General features: G+C 54.6%; 1 protein-coding gene across 5 annotated transcripts in view; it reads left to right on the top strand.

The window, feature by feature from the left end:
* SEPTIN9 (septin 9) overlaps window positions 1–20,806 on the top strand; it is a 134,592-nt gene that overhangs the window by 80,730 nt on the left and 33,056 nt on the right. The window contains exon 1 of one of the 5 annotated variants that reach the window (XM_033076720.1): window positions 15,818–15,910. The exons of the other annotated variants lie outside the window; for them this stretch is intronic. The gene's annotated coding sequence lies outside the window, so the exon portion shown is untranslated. Of the gene's footprint in view, window positions 1–15,817; window positions 15,911–20,806 lie in introns of those variants that run through there. 5 annotated transcript variants of the gene reach the window in all.

Raw genomic sequence — 20,806 nt, forward strand, 5'->3', positions numbered from 1 at the left:
TGAAGGTTGCTTTGATCTGATGCTCCTCCCAAGCTGCTGTGTTTCCCAGGCCCTGGGGACAGCCAGCAAGGCAGGCTCTGTCCCACCACTGCCCCATGGGCCTTCGTGGAGCTTGTTCAGAAAATCAAAGCAGATCTAATGAATAATGGGAGCATTCACCTAAAACAGGGATGTGACATTCCCCTGTGTCCCAGCATGGGTCTGCAAAAGTCTGAATCATCTCTGAGCTTACAGCTTTGTTGGAGCCTTTGTCCCATGGCCGCTTTGGGACAGCCACACAGGGTGCCAGGTGCCTCTTAAAGCTCACCAGGGTCCCCCCATCTATTTTGCTGCACAACAAGCAGGGCAGCATCAGGAGAGGGAAGCAGTTCAACTCTTTTTTCCAGCTAGAACCCTTGTGGAAAGACTTTACTTTAGAACTCCCACAGAGTTTTATTTAAAGAATTAAAAAATAATTAAGAATAGTAAGACAGAAGCTTTGAGATCCACTGAAATTCTTGTGAAAACCAAGGACCTGTTGCTGTGTGCTGGGACGTTGTGGTGGGGGCTGCAGCCCAGTGCCCTCCCATGAGTTTCAAGCCCCCATCCTGCCATGGACCAGGGATCCATCCACTCAGGGATGGAAAAGTGAAGCCACACAAGCCTTGGGGTGACTTTTCTTTTGTCCTGTGCTGCTAGGGTGACACCAAGTGTGAGGCTGCAGGGGTTATAGGGATTTGGACAACTCAACACAGCGAGGCTCCCTGGGATGGAGAACCCAGTGGAGATGCTGTGAGTCACCATTTCCAGCTCTTTAACTGTACAAAGGGATTAAAGCTGTAGGGAAATGTTTCCTCCAAAACCAGCTGACAGATTCAGGCTAGGTTATGGGCAGTCTTTTTTTTTCTTTGTTCTTGTTATTATTTTTAATGGGAAAATTCCTCCAGCCCAGGATTCCAAATGGAGGGGCTGAGTGGGAAACGCTGAGTCTCACTTTGGGAAGGCAGGTGCCAAAAATGAGATAATCTGGAAAAATCTGGAGCTGCAGGCCCAGTGACTTGGAAGGCAGAGCAGGAACATGTGTGGGGGAGAGGAATGTGTCCCATCATGAGACACAGCCTGGTCCAGGACACCACGTGCAGGGCAGGGCACTGCCTGCTCCCCCTGCCTGTGTGTGCCCTGCCCTGGCTGTGCAGGGAGCAGCCAGTGCCCCTGGGTGTTTTGGGGTGGTTTGGGGTGTGTTTTGGGGTGGTTTGGGGTGTGTTTTGGGGTGGTTTGGGGTGTGTTTTGGGGTGTAATGTGGGCACTGAGCATGCCAGGAGGAGGCCAGGGTTGTGGCTGTGCTGCTGCACATCTCTGTCCCCCAGGAATGCTGTCCCCAAGCTCGCTATGTTGTGTTTGTCTCTGGTGACACTGGCATGCACGTGTCCCTTCTTTGTGTGGATGCTGTCCCATGTGGAAGCTCCAGCTGGGCAGGACACAGCCCAGGAAATGAGGCTGTCCACTGCAGGCAGCCAGAGCCAGGAGGATTTGTTTGCCTTGCTGGAAGTCCCTGAGGGCCCATAGGAGAAGCAGTGATCTCCCCAGTGGGGCTGCACTGTGCACAGGGATGGTTTCCCGTGGCAAACACCACGGTTCCCACTGCCTTTCCCTGCCACAGCTGGGTCTGAGACCAGGAGAGGGCAAAGCTGGGGGTGCTGCATCCAACATCAGAGGGGCATGGAGCTGCTGGGGAGAGTCCAGAGCTCACTACAGTCATGGGGGACACAGGGGTGTGTGTCCATTCACATCTGTCTGTCCCTGAGCACACAGGGGCTTTGGCCAGGGCACTAATAGAGAGCATCCCAGGGAGGCTCCTCTGTGCCCATCCAGGCTGGCTTTGCAGTCAGCTCTCAGAACCCACAGAGATGCTCCAAGGGCTGGAGCCCCTCTGGAGCCAGGCTGGGAGAGCTGGGGGTGCTCACCTGGAGAGGAGAGGGCTCCAGGGAGAGCTCAGAGCCCCTTGCAGGGCCTGAAGGGATCCAGGAGAGCTGGAGAGGGACTGGGGACAAGGGATGGAGGGACAGGACACAGGGAATGGCTTCCACTGCCAAAGGGCAGGGCTGGATGGGATATTGGGCAGGAATTGTTCCCTGGCAGGGTGGGCAGGGCTGGCACAGGGTGCCCAGAGCAGCTGTAGCTGCCCCTGGATCCCTGGCAGTATCCAAGGCCAGGTTGGACCCTGGGGCTGGAGCAGCCTGGGACAGTGGGAGGTGTCCCTGCCATGGCAGGGGTGGCTCTGGGTGGTCTCTAAGGTCCCTTCCTACACAAACCAGTCAGTGATTCCATGCAGAGTGACCCTGGCCTGGCCTTCATGACCTGGCAGGCCTCTTGCATGGCTGGGTTGGTCTGTGGCTGAGGCTGTGCATCCTTGTCATCCCATTTCCCTTGCAGGAGGGATCTGGGGTGAGCTCAGAGCCTCCTGCTCCAGGCAGAAGGTGCCGACTGCAGGGTGACCTGTGGCTCATGGGGTGTGTGCTCCAGCTGGGCTGTGAGCCCTGAGCCCCCCAGGACCCTCTGACTGCCTCTGGGTGAAATTGGGGCAGCCCTGGACAGAGGTGCCTTTGCTGGCTGAGAAAGGGGCGAGTGCTCCCACCTGCCGTGGGTTTGTGTTCACCCAAGTGGTGCTGGCAGGCAAAGGGAGGCACAGCCCTGGCTGAGAGGGGCGTGTAGGAACCAGACCCAAGAGTTTCTCTGTTTATCCTGAGGTATTTGCATGTCTGGAGTGCTGGGGAACGTGCTCCCCACCCATCAGCTCCTTTGGATCCTCCAGCTTTCTCACATTTAGGTTAATCATCCTACAGGCTGATAAGGCAAATAAAATCCGTTATCTTGACCAAGATAAAACAAAGAGTTTGCTTTGATCTCCTGCAGTAAGGCCTGGCCTCTGGTTTTGTGACTTCTCTGCTGTCTGCTGGGGGAGGGAAGTGATGGCAATGGTGATGAACCTTCTGTAATTAAGGCATCGTTCTCTTTTAAGCTATTTCTAGCCTGCTGCCCGTGCCTGAGTTGTTTCTGTTGGCCAGTGGTTGAAGGGACACCATAGGCTGGGTGCAGTGCCAACTCCATAAACTCTGTCAGAGGACTGAATTGAGATTATAGAGAGATAACTTTGTTTTGAGAAGATCAAAAGCTGTTGTGAGTAAAAAAGATGAGTTGATAGCAAGCCAGTTGTGTTCTTTACTCCTCCAGCAAACAAACAGACACAGAGACACTTCTACATTGTTCAAAATGCTGTGGTGAAGCTGAAGTGAATGTGGCTATAAATGGAAAAAAGCAGCTGGTCTTGGATTGCAGCCTGTGCTCAGACTTCTTTGGGCCCAGTTTTTCTTACATCTGTCAGAGGTTTTAAAGGAGGGATGTGGGGAGAGAGCTGCTCTCCTTTGGGCTGGTTAAATCTGGGTCACTCATTTCATTGATCCTCTGAACTGGTCTCTGCACAGAAGTTCCCAGGGTTTCTGTGGGGTCACATGCATCACTTCACCCCCTTGAATCATTTTGGTTTATCTTGGCACAAAGGCAGCACCAGACACGCCGGGAGACAGAGCTGGACCCGAGGGTCTGCTCCAAAATATTTTGCAAACAACAAAACTTTGCAGATGTTTATGCATTTATGAAAAGTAAATAAATTTAACAAACTATCTGAGGTTGCTGTGCCAGCCCAGCAGTGACAGTGTGGGCATTTGGGGATGCTGGACTTGTGTCACCTGCAGTTTGTTCTGTGTGGAAGCTGTAGGCTGGGTTTTGCATGGCAAAAGCCATTTTGTCCAACAGGAATGATGGATGGCTGAAATGAAGCGTTTTTCAACACCTTGAAGCTCAGAGGTTGATGATGCTCTGGCAAATATGAGAATAACCTTGGATTTATGTTTAGCTTTTCAACCCTTGAGAAGATGTCCAGGGTTTGTCTGAGTCAGGTGCTCTTATCAGGTGTTCTGCTGTATTATTCCCAGAGTCAGGGGTGAAAATGGATTTGCAGCAGCACAGAACTGGGTAGGGCATTAATCCCCTGTTATCACGAGTGTTTGACAGGCCCCAGCCAGCCTGGTCCCCTTGGCTCAGGTTGTTCTGTAGCTGTGGATGATCATTTACTGCAGTGTGTGTGTGTCAAGCTTTTCTTTGAGGCTTATCCATAGTTCTTTAACTTTTTATGGTGCCTCTGCCTTCCCCCCTTTCCTCCTCTCCTGCTGCAGATGGAGTGGGACAGACATTCCTTCCCTCCTTCAGGGAAAAGCTCAGCTTGTGGAGATCTCAGAGCCAGAAGATTAGCTGGGAATCCAAAGGGATGTGGTGCCTAGGAGGAGAGGGCAGTGATAAAAGTTAATGATGTGTAAGCTCCTGAAAGGAGTTTTCTCACCCACAGCTGTGTGGTAACTCACAAGTCTTGAATTGTAGGGCACTGCTTTCAACTCCAGCTCAAATGCACCTGGGGTGTTTCATGTGGGCTGGTGGCTCTGGAGGGACATCACAGGAGCTGCCCTACCCAGCTGGGGCTGCAGCCCCTGCCTGTGTTTGCTTCCCCTGGGTGTTACGACTCTGGATGGGGAATTTCACTCACTCTGCTCAGTGTTTGCTGTGATCTGGGAGCTGGTGCTGTTCTCTGCTGATGCACTGAGGAGTTGGTGTGCTCTGGACCCTTCTCTGAAGCTCTGGCACATGGAGGATGGGTCCCTGGTTTCAGTCTCTGAAGTTACAAATGCTCAGGCTCCATCTCATGTGAGATGCACCCACGGGCAGCTCCCCCCATCTGCAGTGGAAATCAGTTCATGGACCAAGAGCCAGAAAAACACTGAGGAGATGGCAAAAGTTTGAGAGAGGAGAGCCTGGTGGGGACCCTGCCTGTGCTGTCCACTCCTTGTCTTGGAGGAATCCCTCTACCCACTCCAGCTTCTCCTTTTGAAACAGGGAGCTGGTGAACGTGGCCAGATGCCTGAGCTTCAGTCCTTGCATTGGGTTCTTTCTTCTTGCAGGTTCAGCTGGGATTAGGAATTAGCTGGTCCTGCTTCCAGAGGTGCTGTGGGATTGTGCAGGGTGGGAGAAGCCACTGCCCAGGTCACTGGAGTGGCTCTTCCAAGGGAGGTAGAGTTGTCCAGGAGGAAAGGGATGTATCAGATGTTTTCTCTATCAAAACCTTGCCACTCTACCTTGCTCACTCCTAAATTTGAAGCACCCATAGTTTGAAGAGGAAATAAGGATTTGGAAGGCAGACTCTGGATGTGTGGGGAGCAGATTGTGCCTCCTGATTGACGAGTGTTGGAGGCTGCTGGCACTGAGGGAGGAGCAGGGGTGTTTGATGCTCTGTGCCTCATGTCCTCTTCCCCTGCTTCCATCTGCTGCAGGCTGGATGGAGAATGGACATTACCTTGGAATTGTCCAGACACATCCTGGGAAAAAGAAGTCGATCTGAGCAGCTTTTCTGATAAAACATAATTGTTTAGACAAACTCTGGCTGAACTTGCTTCCTCCTGCATCCCAGCGTGCAGATAAAGGGGGTGGAAGTGGGAGGCCGAGTTCACAGGCTGCTGGGGCCCCCCCTGGGGTCACAGCGGCCTCCAGACCCCCTGCCCACCCCTTCTGGTGGCCTTGGAGGAGATGAGAGGATGCAGTTGAGTGCTGAGGATGATGCTTTGGGCAGTTCAGTGCTCTGAGATGCGATGGGAGCCTTGATAAGGCAGCACATCAGGGGTGTGGGTGGTCCTGGGGGCAGCACTGATCCATCACAGTCTGGCTGCAGGGGCTGGACCTTGGCTCTGTGCTGCTCTGCGGGATGCAGGAGGGGGATTTGCTCCAGCCCTGCTCTCTCCAGGCCTGGCAGTGCTGGGTGTGGGGTGGCTGGGCAGGTCTGTGCCCCTGGAGGGTCTGTCTGAGCTGGCAGTGCCAGGGCAGTCAGGATTTGGGTGCCATGTGGCCATGCAGAGGCCTTGCCATGCCCTGTGTGGCTCCTGCCGAGTCTCCAGGAACTGCTTTGTGGAGTCAGATGAAATCTGAGATCCTGCTGTAACACTGATGTTCCTCCCACCATTCCTCAGGGAAACAGTCCTCCTTGCCCTACTTTGTGTAGTAAATAAAAGTTTATTTACAGCCCAGGAGTGCACGCCCTGAGGCTGGGAGGTGAAGGATTCCTGCAGAGCCCTGGAGGAGCTCTGGGGTTTCCTCTCTGCTTCGTGGCTTCAGTTCCTGGGCAGAAAAGTCTTGGGAAGGAGCAGCCCTGGGTGGGAGCAGAGCCCTTTGTGTGAGCCTTGGTGCATGGCTTTGTTCCCCGTGTCCCTGCGTGTCACCTGGAGGAGAACTGAGAGGAGCTGAGGAGTGCTCACAGGTGACACAGGGACAGGCAGCAGGACAGCAGCAGGAGGTGAGCTGCCACCCATCTGTCCCCATCCCTGGCTGAGGGTGTGTGGGGCCAGGGGGGCTGTGGGCATGGGGCTGAGCTCTGCTGGGCTCTGGGGGGATTCCAGCTCTGCCCTGGCACTGCCCAGAATTCTGCAGAGCTTCAGGGAATGAGCATTTGTCTCCTCCTCCACTTGGAGGAGTGGGAAGGGTCTTTTTGGGGTTATTTCAGTGGACAGATTATTTATGGGCCAGTCGTTTGAAGGGCAAGCAAAGCAAAGCCATGATTTGGGCTGCCCTGAAAGAGCAAAGCTGAGAAAGCTTCAAATTGTGGCTGCAGAGACAAGGGGGGACATGGCTGTGGCTTTCTGCTGGGGACCAGTGTTGTGTCCCTTGGGAGAGGCACAGAGAACATTGTTTGGAGTTTCTGCTTTTCCTTCTCATTTTTCAGACATGCAAGATTAATTGCTCTCTTTCATTGTCCGCAGCAATATTTATTTTGCTGCTCTGCAGCAGCAGGGACTGGGTAGGTTTCACAAACTGAATTTTGCCTGGACTAGCCCCTCCTCTGATTTCACACTACCAGCTGCCAGGCTCGGTTTTAAAACAGTTTGCACCGAGGCTGAAAATATTTGAAGGGCAGAGCAATGCCTTGCAGGAAATGGCTTAAGCTTCCTGCTCCCAAGATGGTGTGAGTGTTAAAACAGAACTGGAGAAATATTAGACATCCTACATCCGGCCTGGCTGACCCTGGGGTGATGGGATGGAAGCCTGGACACCCCCTCCCCCTGCTGCTTGTGCCTGGAGCTTCCGGCAGGACGAGGGGCCCTGGGGGTGCCCCTGGCCCCAACCCCCCTGACTTTATGGGGGAAAATCGGGAAAATTGTTTCCTGCTCTGCTGGGCTTTGCTGTGTTTTGGTTTTGTGGGAGATGTGTGGGGAGAGCTGGGTGAAGGTGTGGAGTGAAATGTCATCAGAGTGAGTTCCCAGCAGAGAATGGGAGCTGGAAAAGCAGCGGTTCTGGTGAGATGTTTGCAGGAATGGTTCTGGTGAGATGTTTGCAGCAGTGGTTCTGATGTTTGCAGCAGTGGTTCTGGGGAGATGTTTGCAGGAATGGTTCTGATGAGATGTTTGCAGCAGTGGTTCTGGTGAGATGTTTGCAGGAATGGTTCTGGTGAGATGGTTGTAGCAGTGGTTCTGGTGAGATGTTTGCAGCAGTGGTTCTGATGAGATGTTTGCAGCAGTGGTTCTGATGAGATGTTTGCAGGAATGGTTCTGGTGAGATGTTTGCAGGAATGGTTCTGGTGAGATGTTTGCAGGAATGGTTCTGGTGAGATGGTTGTAGCAGTGGTTCTGGTGAGATGTTTGCAGCAGTGGTTCTGATGAGATGTTTGCAGCAGTGGTTCTGATGAGATGTTTGCAGGAATGGTTCTGATGAGATGTTTGCAGGAATGGTTCTGGTGAGATGTTTGCAGCAGTGGTTCTGATGAGATGTTTGCAGCAGTGGTTCTGGTGAGATGTTTGCAGCAGTGGTTCTGGTGAGATGTTTGCAGCAGTTTTTCTGGCAGCCTGAAGTGAAAGGTGGGAGTCTGGGATGGCTGGGTCTGAGCTGGCCCCGTTTGTTTGGGGCTGGAGCAGGACCTTCCTCACCCCTCAGTGGAGATCACTGCTGAGTTATTGGCTGCATCAGAGACCACAGAATCCTTCCAGCAGGGATGAATTCCTGCTTGCTGCCGGCTGAGCACCATCTACCTGGCCAGGCAGGGAATAGCAGCTGCTGTGTGTCCAGGACAGGGACAGGGCTGGACAGAAATGGGATATGTGTGGGGAAGGCCAGGCAGAGATGGGGTCCGTGGGCAGGGAGGAGCTCTCTGGAGCTCGGGGGTGGCTGCCACACCTTCAGCTCCCTAGGGATTACTGCCCTGGGAGTTTACATCCCTCTCCAAACCCTGGTTTGCTGGCTGGAGCGTGCAGATTTAGGGAATTTTATTAAGAATGTTATTGTTTGGATAAAAAAAAAATCTGAGCCGTGTCTGGGGGTCTGCAGGTGCAGGAGGAATGAGGTGGAGGCTGTGGGCAGAGCAAGAGCAGGAGTGTGGCTCTGAGCTCACTCACACTCATTTCTTCCAGCAATCACTGAGAATCCTAAAATTGCCCATAATGGAAGAAAATTGCACCGGTGCTGGGATCTGAGTCCCTCTGGGAGGCATGTTGCAGCTCCAGGAGCAGCAGCAGTGTGTGTGGGTGCATTTTGGGGCGGGGGCACCGTGAATGGAGCATTATGCTGTGCTCAGGCCCCCTCCTCCCATCCCAGCCTTTCCGCCCCGACCCCTTCCTTTCCTTTCCTTTCCGTGTGGGATGGTGGCAGCCCTGGCTGCTCTGCGAGAGCACGGACCCAGAGGGGTGAGTCCCATCCTCACAGGCAGCTCTGGGCCTGGGGAGCTCAGGGTTTGCTGCCCACCTTTCCCCATGGCACACAACCCCCTAAACCTGAGCAGCACAGCCCTTGGGGCTCGGGTTTGGCGAGGCACACCCTGCTAGTTTTCCCAGGTTTTTTTCCATGGGGTGCATTTCCTGGGAAAGCTTTGGCCAGCAGACCTGGGGGAGGGGAGGATGAGGCTGATTTAAATCCCAGAAGTAGTCACAGCTGGCTGGAAGCTGTGTCTGCAGCACATCAGAGGTGCCCAGTGCTCTTGGATAACGTGGTGGGGCTGGGAGCCAGTCCTGGGGTGCCATGCAGGGTGTGGGGGGCAGGAGAGGAGCTCTGGGGAGATGCTGGGGCTGTCTGGGGGCAGAAATGCAGTTATTTACCCTGGAGTCATCCCCTTGGCCTGTGGCTGCCACACTGTGCAGGGACCAGCAGGGTGCTGGGACATGATGTGGGGCAGGGGATGTGTGCACCCCAAAAGGTGCTTGGGTTTAGGGCTGCTTTTATCCTCCAAAGCAGATACTCATGCAGCATCTTTGGGCTCCAGGTGGGGTGGGAGAACAGGGAATCCCTGGGGAAAGGGAACATCCTTCCCCAGGAGTGCCCTGGTGCCCTCCAGGCAGCTCACATCAGGGTGTGCTGAGCAGCTGTGGTGAAGCTGTGGGGCTGCAGGAAGGAGTGCTGCCGCTGTGTAATCCCTGCATGGGGGTTTATTTTTCTTCTCCAGGCTGGCTGACCCTCGGTCTACCCCTGCCAGCCCTTCCCTCTGTGTCACCGTGGGTCAGGGTGTCCTGTGTGGGACGTGCCCTCCTTCCCATGGCTCCCGTGGAGGGACACAGAGCCCTGGGAGAGGCACAGAAAGGGTTGGGAAGGGGTTTGGAAAGGGCTCCTTGAAAGGCTCTGTCCAGGGCAGGGGGCAGTGCTCATCCAGCTGAACCACAGGTCTGCAGGGAGGCCAAAATGTGTCTTAAATCTTTCTTAAAGCTTGTATTTAATCTGAGATGAATGGGTGATCTGGAGCCCAGAGAGTGAGTTTTAACCAGTCTCTGTGGGACTGTGGGGTTCTGCCTTGCCCTGATGTGCTCAGGAGGAGCAAGGATTGGGATGGGAAGAGCAGGGGGGGCTGTAGAGGGGGGCTGTGCTGGACCTGCCTGCATCCCTCAAGGGATGGATCTAGCACCCAGTCTTTGCCTCAAAAGTTGATTTTCCCTGTTGTTCTTCATCTAGAAAATAAGTTTCCACAGCCTTTGCTTGAATGGTCCCAAACTCTGGATCTGGGATCTTAAAGCCCTCAGTGCTTTTTCATCAGGTTAAAAAACGTCACTGATGCTTGACAGATTCCCAAGTGTTCTCGTGGGGCTGTAGGGGGACCTGGGCCCCCAAAATAGGCTCAAGTCAGCAGCACACTCTGCTCTCAGCTTCTGGAGGGTGTCAGACATGAGAGCTGCATCCTGCAGAGCTGAAAACCTCAAACCACATTGGGGCCCATGACCTGTAAGCAGCAGCAGCGAGAGTCACAGAGCAGAACCTCTGCCTTTATCAGATCACAGCCAGGGAGGAGGCTCTGAGCAGAGCTGGGGGGCAGCAGGGCTGCCCTGGTTTCTCTGGTTGGTGTTTACTGGGGGCAGCAGGGCTCCTCTGGTTTCTCTGGTTGGTGTTTGGGGGCAGTGGGGCTGCCCTGGTTTCTGTTTGGTGTTTGGGGGCAGTGGGGCTGCTCTGGTTTCTCTGGTTGGTGTTTGGGAGCAGCAGGGCTGCCCTGGTTTCTGTTTGGTGTTTGGGGGCAGTGGGGCTGCTCTGGTTTCTGTTTGGTGTTTGGGGGCAGTGGGGCTGCTCTGGTTTCTGTTTGGTGTTTGGGGGCAGTGGGGCTGCCCTGGTTTCTCTGGTTGGTGTTTGGGGGCAGTGGGGCTGCTCTGGTTTCTCTGGTTGGTGTTTGGGGGGCAACAGGGCTGCCCTGGTTTCTCTGGTTGGTGTTTGGGGGCAGTGGGGCTGCTCTGGTTTCTCTGTTTGGTGTTTGGGGGCAGTGGGGCTGCTCTGGTTTCTGTTTGGTGTTTGGGGGCAGTGGGGCTGCTCTGGTTTCTGTTTGGTGTTTGGGGGCAGTGGGGCTGCTCTGGTTTCTCTGTTTGGTGTTTGGGGGCAGCAGGGCTGCCCTGGTTTCTGTTTGGTGTTTGGGGGCAGTGGGGCTGCTCTGGTTTCTCTGTTTGGTGTTTGGGGGCAGCAGGGCTGCTCTGGTTTCTCTGGTTGGTGTTTGGGGGCAGTGGGGCTGTCCTGGTTTCATGGGGTGATGGGGCTCAGCTTGGGGGTCGCTTGGTGCTGGCCAGGCTGAGGTGAGGGGTTGGGGAGCACAGCACCATTGCTATGGGGAGCACGTACTGTTCCCTCCTGCTCATGGGATTTGCAGTCTGGAGCATCCCTTGACACTTTTCTAGTCCTTGTAGGAAATGGAGACAAGGCTGGGAGGACCCTTGGTGTGCTGTGGGTTTGTGTCCAGAGGAGCTGTCCTGTGTGGGATCTCCAGGAAGTATGACCTGCTGTGACCATGTTGGGTTTGTGGGTGCTGTAAAACTGGGCATTAGGTGTAACAGAGCCAAACAGGTACAAATGAACCCCAAAAACATGCACCAAGCATGAATGGCAGCTCTGAAATGTTTTTCATTCACACCTGAAGCTAAGCTCTGCTTTCTTAGAGGTGGCTCCTGTGGTGGTTCCTGATACTCTCTGAGAGCTGCAGCAGCAGCTTCTGATTCAGGTCCCTCCATGCAGCCACTGTCCCCCTGGTTTGTGTCACGTGTGTGGACATCTGCCCTTGGTCTGAGTGCTGCTCCCAGGCCATGCCATGCCCTGCAGAGACCTGGGTGCAGGTGCTGAGTGCTTCATTCCCCACTTGCAGTGATGGTGGTGGAGGTCTGCCCCAAAACATCTCTCAAACACTGGTTCTTACATTTGTCTGTCTGTCTGTCTGTCTGTCTATCTATCACAATCTCCTGAGGAGTACTGCAGCCTAACTGGAATTAGGTGCCTGAACACCTTTCAGGATGCATGTCTGGGCTCTCCTGTGCCTCTGAACCCAGCACTGCCCCCTCACTGTGATGCTGCAAGGGCATCAAACCCCCAGATGTGCTCTGCCATGGGGAGGGGATGATGGGAGCAGCTGGGGTGAGGCAGGAAGAGGCAGGATGGCCCTCTCAGACCTCCCAGGAAATAATAACACTGCTTCTTTCATGGTGGAGCCCATTGCAGGCAGACATGGTGTGACAGCTCAGCATGACTGACTCAGGATTTGCTGTAGACACCTTCTGTATTCAGCAGGGTGAGGTGTTTCTCCAAAGAGCAGGTCAGGACATGGCAGCTCCAGGGCTGCCACCCCACCTTTCCTATTGCTCTCTCCAACAATCAGGCAGCTTGAATCCATCCAGCTGCTCATTTAAACTCCTCTTTGAGCTACAGGATGTCCTGTGAGATTACTGAGTGCTTCAATGAGGGGCTTTCTTAGCTTGGCAGAGGCTGAGCAGACCCCAGAGAGCTCCTGTGCTAGGGAAGAGTCTGTTGCCAAGTCGTAGGAGGAATTCCCACGTTTCTGTTCCTTCCTGCTGGCTGCCAAACGCTTGTCCTGTCCACAAAAGCTGATGTATTTGGTAGGATTTAACCTTTGCTCATAGAAGTGAATAATGGAGATCTTTTACTTTTGGTTTCTGGGTGTAAATTCACAGCTCAGCGCTGGTTTTGCATGCACAGCACGGACCCATGGTGGGAAAAAACGGAGGAGGAACAGAGAGATTCTTCACTTGGGTGAAGTCCTTTGGAGCCATGGCTGGGAGCCTGCAGAGAACTGCCCCTCCCTCCTGCCCTGGTGAGCCCCCAAACCAGGCTTTAGGTGCCAACCAGACCTCACCATTTCAGCAGAAGCACAAAGGCAGCCCTGTGGCATGTGGAATTTGGGGTTTCTCACGCCCAGAGTTGCTGCAGGTCCTGCCTGGACAGACAGGCAAGCTCCCACATTTTCCCTGTTGGCAGCAAGCACATCCATGGGGTTTCAGGGAGGAGAAATGCTCCTGTTTGTTGCTTCTGTTCATGCTTACAGCAGAAGGCAGAGCTAGCACTGTTTAACTCTGCCCTGGACCCTCTTTTTGTTCTCCAGTTTTTGTTCTGTGGGACAGCCCTGGTGACACTGGTGCTGGTGCAGTCATCACCAGCAGCACCCAGAGCTACTGAAATGGGTGTCAACCACAGCTGGGCACCTCTGTGTGGGGCTGGCCTGGTCTGGGGGAGGTGAGAACGACCCAAACCTCAGCTCTCAAATCTGGGCAAAGAAGAAAAGTGAAAACCAGCAGGTCCAAGCACGGCCTGAACTCATTTTTGGAGGACATCATCCATGTCCCATGGGTGGGATCAGCAGGAGGGAACCCTGCACAGAGAAGAGAGGTCTCTGAAATCCCATGGAGAGGGTTTGGGGCATCACACAGTTCTGAGATCCTGAAGGCATTCCAGCAGATCCCCTCCTTCCCTGGGCCTCTGTGTTTGCTGGTTGGGTCCCTCTGTGGAGCTGCAGTGAGCTCCTGTCCTAGTTTGGAGGACAGGTGTCTGCTGAGAAAGGCAGAAGCTTCTCTTTGAAATGGAGAATGGAAACCCCCTCCCTCCAAATTATTATAATTTTGAAATCAAGCGACTTTCAGGCAAAAATATGGGAATTAGGAATAACAGTTCTTTACTAGGGAAATTAAAATAGAAATACAGCACTACAAAGAAACAAACTCCAAACCCTGACACAGTCAGAGTACAGCCTGACACCCGTCAGGCAGGGTGTTGGCAGCAGTCCCATTCCATGGTGGCTGCATCCTCCTGCAGTGACAGATGTGGCTCAGTTGGAGCAGTGCTCCTGTACAAGGTGCAGTTTCCCTCTGGAGCTCCAGTGGTGATGTGGAGAAATCCGGTTTTCCTCTGGAGTCCAGTGGAGAAAGGGGCTCCCTTAGTGTCCCAAAACCTCTGTTTTTATCTTGGTAAGAAATGTTGGGCTCTTCCCCCTGGCTGGAGCAACTCCCAATGGGATGCAGTAATTTTATCAGTCCCACAGTGGGACTCAATGGCCATGAGCAGAAAATGACTGGCTGGAGGAAGGATGGGTTGTGAAAAGCTAAAGAACAATGCCCTGCCTGGTTTCAATGGATGGCCCATTAGCAGAATATCTCCCATGGAGATAAGGATCACTGCCCCCACCCTCAACAGATGGTGATAGAACAGATACCTTTTATCACACTCTGTGCTGTAACCCAAGACAGCTCCAGAGGGACTTTGCTGCTCTGAGGCTGCTTGGCACAGCGAGGTGCTCCCCATCCTGACAAGTGTTGGGCTGTGTCACTCGGGGCAGGGACAGGCCCTGAGCCAAAGCCCCACATCACCCTGCAGCCAGCACTGAGCCCTGATCGAGGTCAGCTGTCCACAGGGCAGTGCGTGGCCTCCAAAAAGCTGGAATGAGTCTCCAGAGCTGCTTCAGGATTTGGTTCTAATTACAGGGACACCCATGTAGGTGACCCCGGGGCTCTCCTCCCCACATAGGGGTGGGGAGAAGCTGCTGATGGGTTTGCTTAGGAGTGGGCTTGCAGTGGGGCCCTGGGGAATCTGCATGGAGAGGTCCAACCTTACCAGTGGTTGCTGTTCCTGAGCCAGCAATTCCTTCCTGGAGCTAGAGTTCTGTGAGATCAGCAGAAGCAGGGGTAAAACTGAAGTGTTTTATGCTGTGAGCATGTGGAAATCAGACCCACAGATGGATGGGAATTGGAGTAATTGCCCCCAAAATGACAAGGTGCTGATTATAACTGCAGCCTGTGGCATTGCAGCTGGCCCAGGGGTTATGGCACTGGTCATAACCCCACAGAATTCTCTTTTCTTGCCTATCTGTGTAAATCTCTGCTCTCCCATCAGTGCCTGCCCTCAGCACTCCCTGAAAATTGCCCAAAAATTCCATCTTGGTGCAATTTAGGATACGCTCCAGCCTGCCCCGAGCACATCTGGTATCTGTGATATTAATCACAGCGTGAACGTGGCCAAGTGCTAAACGGCAGAGCCCTCCCACCTCCCCCCTGCAAACCAGCCTTGTTTCCATGCTCCAGCAATAAAATGAACCTAGCATTCCCGGGCAGGCGGTGATCTGGCAGGAACAACTGCTGTGTGGGATGAGGGGATGAGGAACGCTCTGAAACAAGCCAAGAAACCATGTGCTGCTAGGACTTTCTGAGATCCCTGCGGTGTTTGAAGCTGTTTTCTAGCCCTGCTCATTTTCTGGATCCGTGGCTGTTCCTGCTGAGTCTCCAACTGCTCCCCCTGCCCTGGAATTTTGTGCTGAGGGCTCCTTGTTTTGGGTGTAAATGCTGCTCCCCGTTTCCAGGAAGGTAAACAGCCCTCCCTCACCCTGCTTTGCTGTGCAGATATTGGAGTGCTTCGCCAGCCAGGGGGGAGATGTTGTTTCTGTTTTGCACATGGGGGAGAGGAGTTGCAGAGGCTGCTGGAAAATCCATGGGGATCTGCTTGCTTGGTTTTGCTTCAGGACTTTACTTAGTGGCTTCTCTTAGTGTTGGGCAATGAGCAGGCAGACACAAGGGGTATTTTTGCTCCCCTTTTTCTGGGGTGACCACACAGCAGACAGTGGGCAAAACCCCACCACACCATGCTGGTTGTGTTGCCCCCAAAGGGGAGCCTGGCCCAGATTTGCCCCCAAGTTCCCCAGTTTGTGGCTGATTTAAAAAAAAAAAAAGGAAAAAAAGGAAAAAATACGGAAAAAAAAATCCAAACTGTGTTTTCAGCACGGTTGGTGCCTCAGCCACCGAGGTTGCTGTGCTTTCAAGGGAGGCAGCCCCAGCACTGGTGCCTGGGAGGAATGGGGGGGCGAGAACTCTTGTGTAGTGCCTTTGATGTTGGAGCTTTTACCCGCGTTACCCGGGGAGAAACTCGAGTGCTTTTCATGTCTGGTGGTGAGGGAGGCAGAGAGCCAGGAGGGATCTGCTTTGTGAGACCTTTTCCAAGGGAATTGAGCAAAACTTTTCAGAAGCAGGGGGGAGGCTCTCCGGGGCAGAAGCTGAAGTAGGTGCTGAAGCATCCTTGGCTCTCGTGGGCAGCGTGCATTGTCCTCTTCGTCATCCTCGGCTGAGTAAGTCTCTGCTTGAGCTCTCCCTGGCCTCAGGGAATAAAAATCTGTGGCAAGGGCTGTGCTGGGGTCCCCACAGCCGTGCCAGTGGGGATTTGTGGAGAGAGGAAGCTGAGCATGGCTGTGCAATGAGTGTGGGGGTTTGAAGGGTAAGGAGGGGGGAAATAGCAGGGATGAGATGTGGCATTGTCACAGGGGAGTGATTTGTCAGGGCCTGTGCTGAGGGAGGAGGCAGAGCCGGCTCTGCCAGCACTCAGGCTCCCGGTGGGATGGGATGTGCTGGGCTGAGCCTCTGAACCACGGCCTGAGCAGGCAGAGAGAGGGACAGGGGAGCACAGAGGGGGGCATCAGGTCCTGGGGGTGACATGACCCAGGACACGGGGGCTCCCTGGGGTGTCAGCTGCCAGCAGAGAGGGGCCCCGGTGCAGATGGGCCATCCTGACCCAGCTCCTGCAGCCCTGTGCTGAAAAGGAGCCCTGGCTGCTGGCACTGCCAGGGAAGGGCAGAGCTGTCCTTCAGCTGCCTCTGCCGGGTCTGTGCTGGGTTTGGGGGCCCTGCCCCAGCCCGAGGGGCCAGGTGTGGTTTGATCTGTGCAGGTGGTGGGAGGGGGCTGGCACAGCCTCCCCAGCCTGGCAGATGTGTGGCTGTGAGGGCTCTGCAGCTGCACTGGAGATCATCTCACCTTACCTTTGGCAAGTGCATTCCTGTGCCATGGAGGGGAGTGTGTCTGGTGAGCCCAGGGCAGCCTCACTCCTTGGTTTCTGCTCTGCAAGTTGGCTGTGAACTGTTGTGGAAAAGGAACTTCCTGCTGTTTGATGGCCCCTTGTCCTGATGAACACTGGGGAAAAGTGTTCCTGAGTATTCCTGTGTGCTCTGGTGGGTGCAGGGCTCCTGTGCCCAGCCCTTTTCTGTGGCTCTCGGTGCCTGTGTGGGAAGTGCTCCCCAAAAACAGCCCCTGCTCTCCTCTTGCCCGTCCTGCCCCATCACTTGCAGCAGCCAGGTCACACATCCCCTGCTCACTGTGGGGTGCACTGGGATCCCCCAGAGCCCTGGGGACAGCCCAGCCCTTGCAAAAGGGCAGGGTTGTGGAGATGCCACATGGATGGGGACACTGTGAGGTGATGACACTCCAGGGTTGTGGATGCCATAGGGATGGGCACAGCATAGGGAAGGAGGCATGTGGGGATGTCATTGGGATGTGGACACCATGGGGACACAGACACCACAGGGTTGGGGACAGGGGACATGGGCATGGCTGGCTGCCTGTTAGGGGAGAGCTTTTCCCTTCCTGGGAGGAATGCTGGCACTGCTGTGTGGGACAGCCCCGAGAGCAGGACTCTCCTTCCAGCCTGGGAGCATCCCCCACACATTTCTGTTTAAATGGCTCCTTTGAACCAGCCCTGGTCCCTGAGGGACCTGCAGGGGGACAGGGCTGGAGGTCCTCGGTGGTCCTGGGATCCTGGGGTGGCAGCCGGGTCCTGTGTGTCCCCACAGTTTGTTCTGTGCTGTGTCGAGCCCTGGAGCTCTGCAAACCAGCCCAGCTCCAAGCCTCACTTTTCTTTTTTCCTTTCTCTTTGTTTTTTTTTTTTTTTTAACAATTTGAACAGCCCCTCTGCATCCTTGTCTCACAGCTCCTGACAGCTCTTTGCCCAGTGACTGACACAGATGTTTGGGTGACATGGTGGGACCTCCTGCACTTGCCAAGCACAGGGGTTTTCCCTCTTGCCTTAGTCTGGCTGGGGGTGCTGGACATGGCAGCCTGGGCTGTGTCAGTGTGAACCCCCAGGAATTGTTCTTTCCCTCTGTATCCCAGCGTTTCCCCTGTGTATCCCAGTGTTTCCCCTCTGTATCCCAATATTTCCTCTCTGTTTCCCAATATCTGCCTGTTAAGCAGCCCTTGGAAGCAGCGGGGACTGCAGGAAAGGCTTCAGGCCAGAAGATTTCAGGCTAGGCTTTTTATATCCATCCCAGTGTGACCACACTTCATTTAGGGAAGGAGCATCCGGGATGGATCTGGGCTGACGTATTCAGGGCTGAGAGTGTCTGGGCTCTGCCAGAGCGGATCTGGGCCAGGGGAGCAGCCAGGATCCAATGGGGCTGGTGCTGCTGCCCTGTGCTGTCACTTCTGTGCTGCTCACATCGGGTTTCTTGGTGATTTTATCGGTGTTGTGTCCACCCTGCTGTAAGCAGCAGGTCAGTCCATCTCTCCCCTAACCCTGCTCTGGAAGCAGGGCCATCCACGAGCTGAGCAGCCGTGTGCCCTGCACTGCACTGGGCTTGCTGTGCCTTCCCAGGGCCAGCTTACAGCAACAACGGAGCAGAGGAGTGCAGGAACAGCCTCACACAGCACCAGGCAAGTTTGGGGTTAAAGTTGTTAATTTTATTGAATTCCTGCTGCTGTGGATGGTGGGTGTGGCGGGGGGAGCAGGCTGGTGGTGCAGCTCTGGGGTGGGAGGGGATTTTGCTCTGTTGTTGGACATGTGCTGGCTGAGAGTCCTGGCTTTCCTGGTGCTAATTAATGACTGTTGGTTGGTGGACTAAATTCCTTTGGGATATAGGTGAGCTAGGCAATGGGGCATTTGTGTGTGCAGGCAACACTGGGCTGAGCTTTGGTTTTGAAACAAGGTAAAAATGCAGCAAAGCAAGAATTGTGATTATGTGTGAACCCCTAAGCGCTGCTGCCTTGTCCAGGTGTGACTCCAGATTGTAGGATGCAGCATCCAGCAGGAGGACAGCTGTCCAGGTGTGTGCCCTGCTGTAAGGGCATCCTGAGTGCAGACAAGGACATGTCACGACAGGTAAAGGAAGCTTGGAGCTAGCCCTGGGAGCTGTGACCTCTCCCATGCTGTTGTAATTGCCATTCATGATTCCCCATGTTGAGATCAAAATCCCTGTGTGGGCATGGGGTTTGTGGGTAGCTCTGTGGTGGGGTTTGAATGTGTTTGACCCCAGAGCCCCTCAGCACGTCCCCTCTCACCGGGGTGTGCTGGCCATGGCTCGAGGTATGCACATGTGGCAGGCTCTAATGGCTTGGTGGCCAATAACCCTGCAGCAGCGGTTCCTGGACGCCTCTCCATGGGGAATCCAGACTTCCCTTCTCTGAGCACGGTGGAATTTTTATAGCCTGTGGTTTAAATGCTGTGATTTCCGTATGGCCCCGATGCTGCATGCAGCCCTGTCAGAGCTGTGCTGGGGCTGGAGCTGCTGCTCCGTGGGTAATGGGTCTGAGCTTTGCTCCAGTACAGGGCAAAGGGAGGGCTGGCTCTCCTGGGGCTGAGCTGCTGGGTGCTGTGATCTTATGGCTGAATTCAACTGTACTTTATTTCATTTATCCCCAGAATTTGTCAGGCTTTGTGGAGCAGAGTACAGTAAAGCGACCTCGTCTGTTAAAAAATAATCACCAAAATGGGAATGAAAGAATTAATCTTGAAAACACAGCTCAGTGGCATCCTGGAAATGTCTGTCCAAAAATCAGGAGGGGAGTGGGCAGGAGGCAAGGCCAGGCTGGCAGGCCCCACTTGGCACAGGGACACAGCTGTGACTCGGGCAGGGACGTGGCACTGTGGGATGAGTGCCCAGCTGGCAGCTGGGAGGCGAAGGCAGAGACACTTCATCCACATCTCGTGGGTGTGAGCACTGTCTGCCTCCCAGCAGCATCCCTGGCTTTGTTCCCTGGGGTCCCCATCCTCGTGGGGATGAGGCAGAGTTGTGCCATTAAGGCTCTGAAAATCTCTGCTGCCTCATCCTTAACATCCCCAAAATACCAGGGGATGCTGGGGTGCTCACAGGTCCCTCACTGTGATCTCTAGGAAGGGGTGCAGCTGGTGGGAATCAGCAGTGGTGCTTTCTCCAGCCCCTGACAAATCCCCTGAAAGCCACTGCCCAGCTCTGGCTGTTCTAGGGGTGCTTTGGGGCCATCAGATTTTCCAGGCTGAGACATCCATGTCCCTGTGGTCCTGTGTCCAGCAGCCTCCACCCAGCTCTCCCTTCTCACTAACTTGTGGAAAAGTGATTTCCCTTCCTATTTTCTGGCCCCTTCTCAAACTCAGACTGGGTTAACTCTTGCTGTAGATGCAGAACTTGCTGGAGGGCCCTGCTCAGGCGGGGCTGTAAAAGCCACATTTTCTTTGGGAATCGGATTAAGGCCCCTTTTTCTTCGTGCTGGGCGGATGCGGTGTGGGTGACATGAAATCTCTCTTTGTCCTGGATGGTATTTCTGGCCCAGCTGCAGTGGGTTAACCCTTTGTCATCCCACAGAGCCCTGGGGATGAATGGCCCTTTGCTAAGCAGCAGGGACCTTTCCCTGGGGTGGAAGCACTGTGGGGGCACTGTGGGCTGTGTCCTCCCCTGCCCAGCTGGGGAATGAAGTGCAAAGCCTTGGTGCCTGGCTAGGGGAGGTGTCTGTGGGACAGAGACCTGCCCTAATGCTGCTTCCCACTGCCTTTCTTTGCCATTTTTAGTCTCTCTTTATTCCCCAAGATAAATGGATGGGACTTTGCATCCCTGTCCTGCACTGGCACCAGAGATGTCTCCGTGCTGGGACAGCCTCAGGCTGCCTGGATGGCACAGAGGGACACAGGTGAGAGAAGGAGGGGACAAAAGTGGCAGTGAGAGCAGAGGCCAGGCCAGCTGGCGGAGCACGGGAGCTCTTCAGAGGGCAGTGACCGTGTCAGTGGTGCTCCCTGGGCACCAGTGCCCACCCAGCCTGCTGTGGCACTGGGCTGGGACAGCAGCATCACTTCCCCAGGAGAGCTGGAGGGCTGGATAGCCAGCCAGGGGCAGGGTGATGGCAGGCAGAGAGCATCCAGAGGTATCCCAGAGGTATCCCTTGGTGAGGTGCCCAGGATCCAAGAGGTGTCTTGGTTTGGTACCTGGGCTGGGCCCTGTGGCCAGGCAGAA

Source organism: Catharus ustulatus, chromosome 20, assembly GCF_009819885.2.
Source record: "Catharus ustulatus isolate bCatUst1 chromosome 20, bCatUst1.pri.v2, whole genome shotgun sequence".
Lineage (NCBI taxonomy): Eukaryota > Metazoa > Chordata > Aves > Passeriformes > Turdidae > Catharus > Catharus ustulatus.